General features: G+C 40.8%; 1 protein-coding gene across 11 annotated transcripts in view; it reads right to left on the reverse strand.

Annotated features, from left to right (window-relative positions):
* Window positions 1-12,345, reverse strand: part of PLD5 (phospholipase D family member 5) — a 451,018-nt gene that overhangs the window by 166,417 nt on the left and 272,256 nt on the right. The window contains exons 1-2 of one of the 11 annotated variants that reach the window (XM_058430451.1): window positions 11,006-11,060; window positions 10,441-10,556 (exon numbers count right to left, since the gene is read on the reverse strand). The exons of 7 other annotated variants lie outside the window; for them this stretch is intronic. The gene's annotated coding sequence lies outside the window, so the exon portion shown is untranslated. Of the gene's footprint in view, window positions 1-10,440; window positions 10,557-10,730; window positions 10,972-11,005; window positions 11,061-12,345 lie in introns of those variants that run through there. 3 more of the 11 variants (XM_058430455.1, XM_058430452.1, XM_058430450.1) reach the window with 3 other exon arrangements.

The following is a 12,345-nucleotide window of genomic DNA, read 5'->3' on the forward strand; positions in this document are numbered from 1 at the left end:
GCATCCCTAATAGCATTATAAAATTAATCACTAGCTTTTGAAGCATTTATCAAAGGGAAACATAACACTATGAATAATTATAGATTTCTGGAAAGGTTTTCACCTAGTTCCTGAAAGCAAGGTTTGCAGCAGAAATTTATCTTATCTATCAATCTCTTCTTCTGAATATATTAATTTGTGTGAACAATGAAAAAAATCATAGTTTGCCTGCTCTTGGGGGCTTTAATTCTTATTAACCAGTACAGTTCAATCAATTTAATTACCAACATTTTAGAATTCATTGGCTAGAAGGCTAAAGGGGAAACACCAAAGGATGAAAATCATCTGTCATGACACATCGTTGCTTTCAAATAATTCAGTAAATGAGAGTAAGGAAACTTTTAAGATAATCAATTATGTATTCCAGCTGTCAAAATAAAAAGAATCTTAAGAGCACAATGCATTTTTAATTTTAACGTATCTATTCAAATACTGGGAAAACTATGTTGTAGAATCTCTCACAGGTTGCTTTGATGCTTCGTTTTTAGTCTACGGGTTTGGACCCACAAGGGTAGTTTTTAGGAGCTGTCTCTTCCCTGTCATATATTTGTCTTATGACTAGGATATTCTGCTTCTCGGGAAATACTGTGCTTTGATTATATATAACCTTCTGGTCCAACAGTTAAGCTATCTACAGGAATGTTTGCTTTCAGAAACAATTAGGCTTAAAAATAAAGACTGTGCTCAAAAATAATAAACTTACCTAAAAATAACATTTACTTAAGTAATATTGCCTCAATTATGCATAAAATTTAAACATTCTACACTTAAAACAGATCAGCAAGAACATTGTCTACGGTGGCTCATTAGTTCTATTAAAAAATAATAAGGTCTAGGAGGTAGGTAGCTGCCGGGGCACATGCTACGGCTTCCTCCCTCTTCCTCCTCCCTGTTGAGGTCACACAGCTATCTCTACGGCCACGAAGGAGGACAGTGGGGAATGACAAGTACTCCCGAGGCATCTGTGTTGGTGCCCGTGCTCACGGAGAGCAGGCAGCCTCTTAGAGCCCAGCACAGTTGCAGTGCCAGGGAGGATGGGGAGCCGGTAGCTTTGGAAGAGTTTGCTTTCTTGGAAAAGCCAACATCATTCTCTTTACCTTACTATTTGCCGTCCAGTAATGCCAGAAGATTCCACAGCCCAATCTGCTGTGATTCTGAGATGATGAACCTACTTGTATCATTACATCACACCTCATCTACTACATCAACAGCTTAGAGGAGGCTCACCAACCAGAGAAAACATATGGCTACCATTGAGTTAGGTAAAATGGAGGAGACTAGAATTCTTCAGGACATTTACAAAGATGTTTCGAGAGAATAATCTAAGGATAAGGCAATGAGATTAGAAATTTTTAAAAATCCAAAACAATAATTCAATAGAGGAAATCTAATATAGGATTAGCAGCACTGAATGCTGAAATAATAACCTGGATGTTTAAAAGGAGTAACTTACTTCTAAGACAGTGTGAACACAAAGAAATCGAAATGACTAAAAAACTAATGCAAGAAGGGTCTATCCAGGGACATTAATATCTCAAAGTCTCAGAGGGAGTAAAAGGGATCTCTTTAAAAATAAGGAAAAAAAAGAAAGAAAAAGAAAAAAGATGACAAATATAAGCAAAAATGATGAGAGAGCTTAACTAAGATATTCAAAATCTAATTGCGGTAGTTCTATAAAGAATCAAAATCAGAGGAGAAGAAATTATAAATAATACTAAAATTCCCAAGGACTAAAAGACCTAAGTTTTAAAATTTTAAAGCCCACCAATCCCTGGCGAAAGTTTAAAAAGGCCCACACACATATCATAATACAATTTCAGAATATTGGAAATGAAAAGAGATTTTAAACATTTTCAGAGAGGAGATGAACAAATAAAAATACCATACAAAGATTAACTTGAATTACACCAGATATTTTAATAGTAACAGAAAACTGGATAATAGTCTGAAGAAAACAATTTGTATATCTAGCAAATACTGAAGATAAAAGTATTTTGCTTTTTCATTGAAAGTAGAAATTCTTCCAGAAAATGGTCAAATTTTTAAATAGTATTCACAAATGGGGGAGAGTGTATATTTATGTAATTTGGGGGAATGTGTATCTTATTTAGGAAGGTATTAATTTAGAATATAAAATATGCGCTGCATTTTTTTTTATTTGAGTATATATAATTGAAGGGAAAAAATCATCAAGTCTTAGTACTTTAAAAGGCTTATTCATAAGCCAGGTGTGAGGGCTCACACCTGTAATTCCAGCACTTTGGGAGGCTCAGGTGGGCAGATCACTTGAGGTCAGGAGTTGAGACTAGCCTGGCCAACATGATGAAACCCCGTCTCTACCAGAAATACAAAAATGAGACGGGCAAGATGGTGGGCACCTGCAATCCTAGCTATCCAGGAAGCTGAGGTAGGAGAATCACTTGAACCCAAGAGGCAGAGGCTGCAGTGAGCTAGGATCATGCCACTGCACTCCAGCCTGCATGACAGAGTGAGACTCCATCTAAAATAAAATAAACTAAGAAATAAAAGGCTTGGCCAGGCACGGTGGCTCACACCTGTAATCTCAGCACTTCGAGAGGCCCAGACCTCCTCCTGAGGTCAGGAGTTCGAGACCAGCCTGGCCAATATGGCAAAACCCCGTCTCTACTAAAAATACAAAAAATAGCCAGGCGTGGTGGCAGGAGCCTGTAATCCCAGCTACTCGGGAGGCTGAGGCAGAAGAATCACTTGAACCCGGGGGGCCGAGGTTGCAGTGAGCTGAGATTGTGCCACTGCACTCCAGTCTGGGTGACAGAGCAAGACTCTGACTCGAATGAATGAATAAATGAATGAATGAAATAAAAGGCTTATTCATGTTGAGCTTGGTCACTGAAAGAAAATAAGGTCATTCTTTGGTTAGGTATCTATGACAGGTATAAGGGACTGAGTCTCAGGGGAAGGGAATGACTTGCCTGTTGCCCACAGCTACCAAGTAAGCGGAGACCCAGGGTTTTAAGTTCAAATTCAGGACTCTCCTGGCCTCTGGCTCAGAATCACACAACAATCTGAATGACTCTGACGCCCTAGAGAGAGGTTCCTCTTACAAGTGGGAACGCTTAAAATAAATCACTATCAGAAAAGACTGATTTCTAATGAGGCTCCTATTCAATATTGTTCCTTAAGAAAGTCTAAAGGAAGAGAGAGATAGGAGTTGGGGGTAGTGAGGGCAGCAGGGAGGGAGGGAGGGCTGGCGGCAGGCAGGCAGGCAGAAAGGAAGCAAGTAAGGAAGCAAGCAAGCTAGCTAAGTAGTCCTTCAGAGGTTTGGCTTTGTTCATTATCTCCAGCAAGTAGCATAGTGCTGGCCATGTTTTTGGGTCCAATAAACATGAAAAATAAGACGAATAAGTGAATGAGTGAATGAATCAATGTTTGCAAACAGCCCCCCTCTAGCTCTGTGTGTCCCTCTCTGTCTCCTCCCACACTCTCTGTCTCTGAATAACTGACTGAACGAAATCAGCTGTGGCCTCCAACAAAGTCAGATTAAACGTACTGGGGTGGAAAAGGAGCCAGCATTGTCCAGGAAATACGCTAGAAGAACAATCCTTTCTACGTGGGAGGTGTGGCTAAATTAAACTTTCAAGATGGTTCCATTCCAAGCCAAATTCATAACAAAAGGAAAAATTAGGCAGCAAGACAGGACTAACTAACATGACTTAAACAAAACTCCCAAACGTTAATGCGTTTGTTCCTTCTATTGAGAACCAATAGTTTCAATATTTATTCTTCTCCCAGAAAAAAAATTACACTGTATCTTCCATTCCAAATGAGATAGGAATTCATTTCTTTACTTCTCAACTTATCACAGAACTCAGAGAAGGGGAAGGAGGGAGGGTTTCTTGTAGCATTCATTCCAGCCAACCGTGCATTGAATGCCTCTAAGACTTCTAAGTTCCCCTTAGCGCTGCTCCAGTCTTAAGGAGCCCCACATCTTATGAACTCAATCAATGGCCATCAGATCTCAACACTCTTGCCAAACCCCTGCCGCAGGACAAAGACAGTGGCATTGAACTTTTTTTCAGAAAAAGAAATGGGTAACAGTTAAACCACATATGAGACCAGGACAAGGTGAAGAGGCAATTCCAGGTGTCAGCTGGAATCACGGAGCTGGTGGAACAGCAGAGTGAACTCCAGCAACTGGGGAGGCAGACGATGGAGCAGAAAATGGGGACATAGGGAGAGGGTTTGAGTGGTCTAACTTAACACCTGGAGATGCCACCTGCTGAGAATTCATTGGCCCACTTCGGTTTTCTTGCTCCTTGGTGGTACAAGAGTGGCACGTGCTCACCTCCCTCGACATGCGGGCACCTGACACGCTCTGATCTTTCCTCTGGTTTCTTCCTTTCTCAGCCCCCAATTCTGCCAATAAGCCTAACTGGGGATGAGAAGGGAGAATGCAGTAGGAGGGAGGGAGGTGAGAGAAAGGCTCTGAAGAAAAATCCTGTGGATGGCATCTCTAGTCAGTTCCTGGTGTAGACTCAAGGCCCTGACATCAGACTTCTGCCACTTAGTAGCTAAGTGTCCCTGTACAAACCTGTGCCTTGGTTTTCTCCTCTATAAAATGGGGATGAAATAAGAGAGGAAGTATGTTATAGAGTTGTCGTGAGATAGATTGAAGTACCTGCGTGACAAAAGTGCTCTGAAATGTGAATCTCTGCAGTTCCCTTTTGTAACCACTCATCACCAGAGTCATTTCTTATTTAGCATTTGTCTTCCTTGCTAGGTTATAAGCCGCATGAGGGTAATAACAGGGTTCTGATTTGGCCACACCCAGAGGCATTCAATAGATATCTGCTGAATGAACGAATGAACCACCTTTAGATCACCTTTAGTATTCCCTTCATAAGTCGCCAAGAAATAACGCAACTCATTTAATAAGCCTGTGGCCATTCAGTTAGGTGATAGAACTAGGGATAAATGTTCAACCTTTAAAATTAAATTCTTCCTGATTAACGTTGGTTCACCGTACCCAGCAGAAAGCTCAGTGTATAACCTAAAAAGGTCCCTAAGTCTTCATTCAGTCTGAGAAACTCAGAAATTTCAAACGGGAAATGCTCTTGGGCCATGGAAAGGAAGGGAATGGTAAGAAGAATATGAGAGTAGCAGGATTTGGGGCAGAAGGAGGGAATGCATGTGTCTGTATGTTATAAAGGAAAGTGGAGACACTTTAAAAAAAGCAGGTTCTCTAATTAACAAGAGTAGAAGCTTCAGGCAAGGATCACACCGCAAGCTGGAGTGGGAACCTGCTGTGTTCCTTGCCGTTCTTGAAGCTGTTGGTGTCCGACTTCCTTTCAGGGAAGGGCTATGCTGGTCCAGACATCCTCATCACACACACAGAGAGGCACGTTGTGAACAGAATGCTTTGCCTGGAACATTATTTTAGCGTAGTTCTCGTGTCTCCCAGTGTAGAGAGGGGGAAAAGTCCTTCAGAGAAAGCCTCCTGCAATCCTGTTAATTCATTTGCCTGGAAGAAAGTATTAAATCAAGCTTCGATTTTCTATAATCATGACTTTCGGTGGCACATTTCTCAAGCACATGCACAAGTGACTGTGATATTAGGTGCCACGGTCTGAACGTGTGATTTGTGAAGAGGGCAGAGCCTTCATGGATGGGATTAGCACTCTTACAGAAGAGGCCCCAGAGAGACCCCCAATTCCTTCCAACACACAAGGACACAGTGAGAAGATGGCTGTCTATGAACAAGGAAGTGGGTCTTCACCAGACATGGAATCTGCCAGCGCCTTGACCCTGGACTTTCCAGCCTCCTGAACTATGAGATAAGTATTTCCATTGCTTATAAGCTACCCAGTCTATGGTATTTTGCTATAGCAGCCTGAACAGACTGACAGTGGGTTAAAAGAAATGCTTCCAAGGGCTCCCAATGTAATGCAAGAACTCCCAGAAACTATGACCTATCCTGAAACAGACAGAATTTTACATCTGTTTTCACAAGTTTCTCATTTAGCCTAAAGTTTTACGTAGCTTTTTTTTATATCAAGCTCTGTCTAGTGTCTAGTGAGTCAAGAATATAAGCACTTTCTCCCATCTCCAGAAGGAATTACTTTTGCTTTTGAAAAAAATAACAAAAACAACAAAAAAAACCCCACAAGCATCATAATTAGAAGCCAATAACATTTAAATACTATTAAGAGATTTAAAGGGAGGTTTGCACCATGGGAAATCTTTTGTTCTACAACAAAACAATTTCTGAATAGAGTTTTCATGAACTGTTCTATCACAAAGATACAATACCCTGGGGGAAAATCACCTGCTTCTAAAAATACGGGTTCACGATTGGTAGGGAGGAAGAAAGCCTGGCTAAGCTAACCCACACATATGTTCCAGTAGCCATTCCTTTTTCAACTTCAGAATTCCTCCATTTCTAAACCTTTCCTTAGAAAAATGTAATCACTGTTTGAACTATCTTCCAGGTTGAAGCCTGCCAAGGAAGAATTGAGCTCACAACTGATTGAAATTAGAACTTGACAGCTTTAATAACCCAATTAAAAACAAAAAAGAATCCAGGATACTGAAAAATTGTTCTTTTCACACAGACAAGCAGTGTGTCAGTGACTGTCTTCCCACCATTAACCACGGAACAGAAAGCATGTGTGACTGTGTTTTATGAGACTGCAGCTCAGGGGAATTCTCTTAAATTTCTTTCTCCCTTTTTTTTTTTTCTTTGAAAATCACCAAAGAAAAAAACAAACAGCTTGGGTAGATAAGTTACCAAATTCCATGATTCTATATAAATATCAGAGCTGGTATCATGTGTCATTTACTCTGCAGAGATTGTGTAAGATTAACATGAGTTAATATTTTATATGAAAGGAAGATGACCTTATAAAATGAGTTAAGAAAAAAAAAAACACTTTGTGCCATTAGTAGAGGAAAGAATAAGGCTTCAGGTGCCAGTTCTCAACGTATTGCATCTCAGCTCCAAATCTGTCCTTTAACACCTGCTCTGTGATAATGGAGGGGTTTCCCTTCAGCTTTTCTTCTGCACAGACAGCATGAGGTAGAGCTTTCTTAGTAGGGGTGCTGGAGGGACAGTGCAGGAGCAAGGGGGCTCTCCTGCTGTTTTCAACTGGTGCACAGTGGGCCACTGGTGTGGGTGTGAAGAGATCTGGTGATGCTCAGTGACAGCCACGTGCCTAAAAGACATAGTCCCTCAGTGCCCTTGCAGCACTGGCCTGGGCTGCTGGTAACAGTCTTATGGCCCTCTCCACATGGATGCCATGTAGGCCACACCCCCTAATCCCTCTGCTTCCTTGCATGCCTGGCCACCTGCTATGGCTCACCTGTGCCATACTTGCATCCTAGAGGCAGGATTGCCAGATTTATTAAAATGAAACGAGATTCTCGGTTAAATTTGAATTTCAGACAAATAACCATAATTCCTTAATATAAGTATATCCCATACAACATTTGGGCCACACTTAGACTACAGGCAGAGCAGCCAACTTTGGTATCCAGAGGGCTGCAATCACACATTCTCCGACGTGTCTGAACCCTACCTAGCTTTGCGTACACCCCTCATCCCTCCTGTAACATAAAGACTTTTCTTACAGTTTTGAACCAGAGATAAGTAATTCTTTATATTACATTTCCCCTAGTTTAAGTTACTATGTGGTTTCTGTCTTCTGATTGGACACAGACTGATATACTTCATATTCAGAAAGAAACAGAGAAGAGGGTGGTGAAGACCTTTGTGAGGTAATTTGCAAGTGAGAAAATAGTAGGCATGTCCAGGTATGCTTATAAAAGAAATTCTGATCAAGACAATGCAGAGTCCTGAAAACAATAAAACACCTAATGCCAGAAGCCATCTGAATTTAGGGTTTTGGGATCTGTGGCGTGAAACACCTGCTACCCTCTTCCTGCACTTCATGGCTACTCTGCATCCATTGCCCCGTCAGCCCAGCTGCCCTATTGTTGGCTGTAGGAGCATCTTGCAGATGGACTGGGGGCTGATGATGCCCCTTGCTAGCAGGCGGTCTAGCAGTCCTCCTTAGAGAGTGACAAATACACCTGTAAGGTGCAATGGAGAGGCATTCGATACATGCTGCTGTTGAGCTGAGGAGTTTCCATGATCTAAGTAAAGGAATGGGAAGTTTTGAAAAAAGAGATGAACTGTGCAGAGAAACTTAATTACTGGAAGTATTTTGTGTGTAAGAAAGTAACATCTGAGGAATTCTCTTTGAGAGTTCTCTGGGGGAAATCAAACTTTGTGAAGTCATAGAATCCTTATACTAAAAAAATCAATTTCTGAGACATGAGCAAGTGCAGAAGTTCAATGATACGGCTATTTGAGGTTATGGGGCCATCTGAGTGAGCAGAGCCTTTGGATGACTGTGGGGCCAAGCAGGGACCTCAGGGAGAGTGGTGGGGGCCATAGCAGGCTTTCGTTAAAGCTCACAGAAGGATCGTGAAGGTTCTGCCCTGGTATCCTCTGTCTGGGTACTTAAATTACTGGGAGGCTTGCAGCGTATCCCAGTTCAAGTGGGATACCTGGAGCTGCCTCAGGCCAGAGATCTGTTTGCCTAATCTGCTTGGATTCTATATCATGTCATGAAGTAAAAGGTGATCATTCAAAATTTATAACATTTTTGAGGAACAACAATCTCATCCTTCTTTGTACTGTAGTCACCCAGGGGTCTTGCATTTCTCCCATTGGGTTATAAACTAGAAAATTGGAACTTGTATTCACTTAAAATCCCCCATTGTCTGGCACATGCTGTAGAATCTCTGTGCTCCTCAGAGAAAGAACAGAAGTAGGCACAGTACCACGTCTTTGTCCTGTAGTCTGTGCGTGCTCAGGAAGAAACACAGTCCTTGGTGGAATGAATGATTGGAAGCCTATAATTCTAAAAAGAGAAAGCTTATGTTGTATTGACTTGGACTTGGTTCACTTTTTGAGTTACCTTGCATAATTCAATTGTTTTAAAGCCTGTTAAGACTAAGTGCTTTATTTTATAACCATCAGAATTATCAAAGACAGCTGAGGTGGTTTTTGAAGATCTTTCTTTTATGTGTGTGGCTGGGGAAATGTGTCGTATTTACTCATGTGTACTCTGATTAACATGATTACATAAGACCAAATACAAGTGTGTAAAGAAGTCCTTCTTCCCGTCTCTCCTAGAATCTAGATCTACCAACAAGCAGCGGGAGGTGCCTGACTGCACAGCAGGTTCTGATGAAATGGAGGGTTTTTAAAACCAGACAGTCTGCACATCCACCACTTACTGACTTGTCCCCTCGGGCAAGTCGTTTAATCTCCCAGATCCCCATGTGAAAAAAGGAAACAATAATAGAACAGTTTTCTTGAAGCTGCTGAGAAAATTAAAAGAGGTAATCATGGGCATCTAATACTCGATAAATATTTGTTATTACTATTATTACTATTTGTGTCAGAGTTGGGGAATTGAAAACTGTACTTGGGCAAATTTGTTTAATGAAGGGCTGCCAAAAGTTAGCTGCATGCAGCTTCTCCTGGTGTTTTGTTCGTGGCTTCAGAAAGGGATGCAGACAAGAAAATTTTTTTCTGAGTGGCCCTTAGATTTTCTACCAGGAACAAACATCTACTTCACTGTTCTTAACTGTCAACCTCTTCAAGACCTCCCTAGTTGGCTGTCAAGACTTTATTTTACACTGCACATGGCAAGTGGCCAGCACTCTTAGATCTATAGAAATGTTTCTTCCCTAACTCACAGATCTTTCCATGGCCTCTACTGGCTTGGCAGCTCCATTTACTCCCCAGACATGCATTACTTTGGAATATCTATCTTCTCTTGGCATAGAGTCAGCCTCCAAATGCCATTACTTCATCCTGCTCAGCGTCTCTACTGTTTGATCTAATTATCCATCTCCACCGCTCTCCCCCAACATTTTTTTCCTTTAATATGGTTAATGATTTATAGTATTTAGTTCCTTCAACAGCTGTGCTTGAAAGACACAGTCTGGGCAGTTAATGACCTGTGAATTATTTAATAGCAAATGTAATGACCTCAGAATTGAATTGATGCTTTACAAGTAATTTTGATGGTCTTCTTTCTAGGTTTGGTGAGGTAGGCCTGAGGGAATTTTTTTCCCTTTGAAGATACATGGCTCTGCAAAAATTGAAGGTAAATATGTAAGAAAGGTCAGGGAGTTTTAGGCCAAAGGCAGGGAAAGTGAAAATTCTCAGGCTTAAGGACAGAGGGAAAACGTAATGCAAAAAAAAAAAAAACAAAAAATATTTTCAAGGTGACGGTGGAGGCAGCAGGATGTACAGAGCTGGTTGATGGAGACAAGGATGTGGAGAATTCAGGGATGAAAAATAGTAGTACATGACAAAAGAAGAAAATCAGTTAATATGGCTCTAACCTCTTTCTTCATCCCGTATGTTGACTCTTTCTTCCTGGAGCACCTCATGGGCTCTATAAAGTTCTAGCTCAGCTTAATAAGAGAACATGAATCAGTCTGGGAAGAGAACTGGGTGGCTGTAAAAGGTGTAATTACAACAAGGTAAATGCTGGGCAGAACACAAATTTAGATAAACATGATTGGCAGAGATATTATTTTAACAATTAATTTGCAGTTGGCCTCATTAAAAAGGAAAATAGCGTTTGAGGAACACTACGTTAGATGAGCCAAGAATCAGAGGGGAGACTCACAAAATGTAAAATTGTACTAAACCGTTCTACACAGAGGTCTGGGTTTTCTTCTGAAGTTGTTGGTCAGACCCACCAGCACTGCCTGTAGTACTGATGTGACGTCAGGAAAGCTCCCCATGAAAACACAACCCCCTAGACAAAGGCTCTGTAGGGTAGAAAACCCTGAGGTTACATGAGTTTTTATCACATTGAAAAAGCCCTGCTGATTATCGTTTCATGGTCCCAGAAGTTATGAGATCTTAAAAAGCCCCCCAATTTCTATTCAATTCAAATACCTAAAAATTAGGGAGCCCTAGCAAAACCTCTGAACACTACGTTCTTTTCTTATACCAACTGTCATTTCCAACTGACAATCCTTTTCAAATCTCATTAAAGGGAAGCTCATTAGCTAACTTCCTAGACCTGACAGCATGGTTAGTAGTGCTGGGTAGTGCTGAAAAATGACAAATAAGGTGATATGCTAAAATCTGCCACTGTGTTGACCATGGTAAGCAAACTGTCTGGAATCGAGCCTTCTGAGAAACATAATTCAGAGGCCTGGAAATTTCCACAGGCCACTTGGTTATAAATGTGCTCAGGCTGGTTAGGTACAGGCTTCTCTACCTGCGCTGTGGAGGAGCCAGCCCGCTAATTTATTCATATGTTTATTCCTATAGGCCACAAAATTTACTTATTTCTTACTATTTGCCTCTAGGACCTCTACAAGTGTTAAAAATATTGAAGAAGGCTTTGAAGAAGAACTTGCTTTACTTACTATATATATATACACTTATATATACACTTACTGTATATATATACACATATATACTATTTATATATATGTTTATATACTTATACATATACTATATATACTTACTATACACACACACACACACACACACACACTTATGGTTGATGGAGAGAAGGATGTGGAGAATTGACAAAATGATCATTAAAAAATCCAAATCAGATCAAGTCATTTCCGTCAGTACCTCATCAGCGTCTGGCACATTGTAAGAATGCGTTAAACATTTGTCAAAAGAGTGAATGAGTTAGTTGATGAATGATTCACTTGTGCGAGGTCCTAGAGCTAGAACTGTCATCTGAGTCTGTGTCATTTCATCACGATATACACCTGCACCTGCCATCCAGGGGCAGTGCCAGTCCCCTATTCTCCAGCCTGTCTTGCTGAGAACAAACAGCCACGCTTTACCAAATTTTAAAATATGTATCATAAAATGGCTTCACTGTACACATAGTAGAGCCATAAACAGATTTCTTATGCATTTTTAAATGTAATTTAAAAGTTGCTAAGCAGAAAAGGGTGGATGTTTTTGTCGTTTTCTAAGGTTTTTGCTAAAGATCCAATAATATCGGCCAAAATCACACGCATGGGGCACTCTGTCAAGAATGAACACAACAGGTATCTTTCAGCACCCGTTAACCATGGATCATAGACACAGTTCCACTTTTCTGTGTCTCAGTTTTCTGATCTGTGAAGTGAAAATAACAGTATCTTCCTTTCTGGGATGCCTGAGGGTTAAATAAGAATACAGGTAAAGCACATAGAATAACACCTACTAGTTGGAACTATCATTAACTATAATCACCCTGCAAATATACCAAAGATTGGTGG

This window comes from Hylobates moloch, unplaced genomic scaffold (assembly GCF_009828535.3).
Source record: "Hylobates moloch isolate HMO894 unplaced genomic scaffold, HMol_V3 SCAFFOLD_18, whole genome shotgun sequence".
NCBI lineage: Eukaryota > Metazoa > Chordata > Mammalia > Primates > Hylobatidae > Hylobates > Hylobates moloch.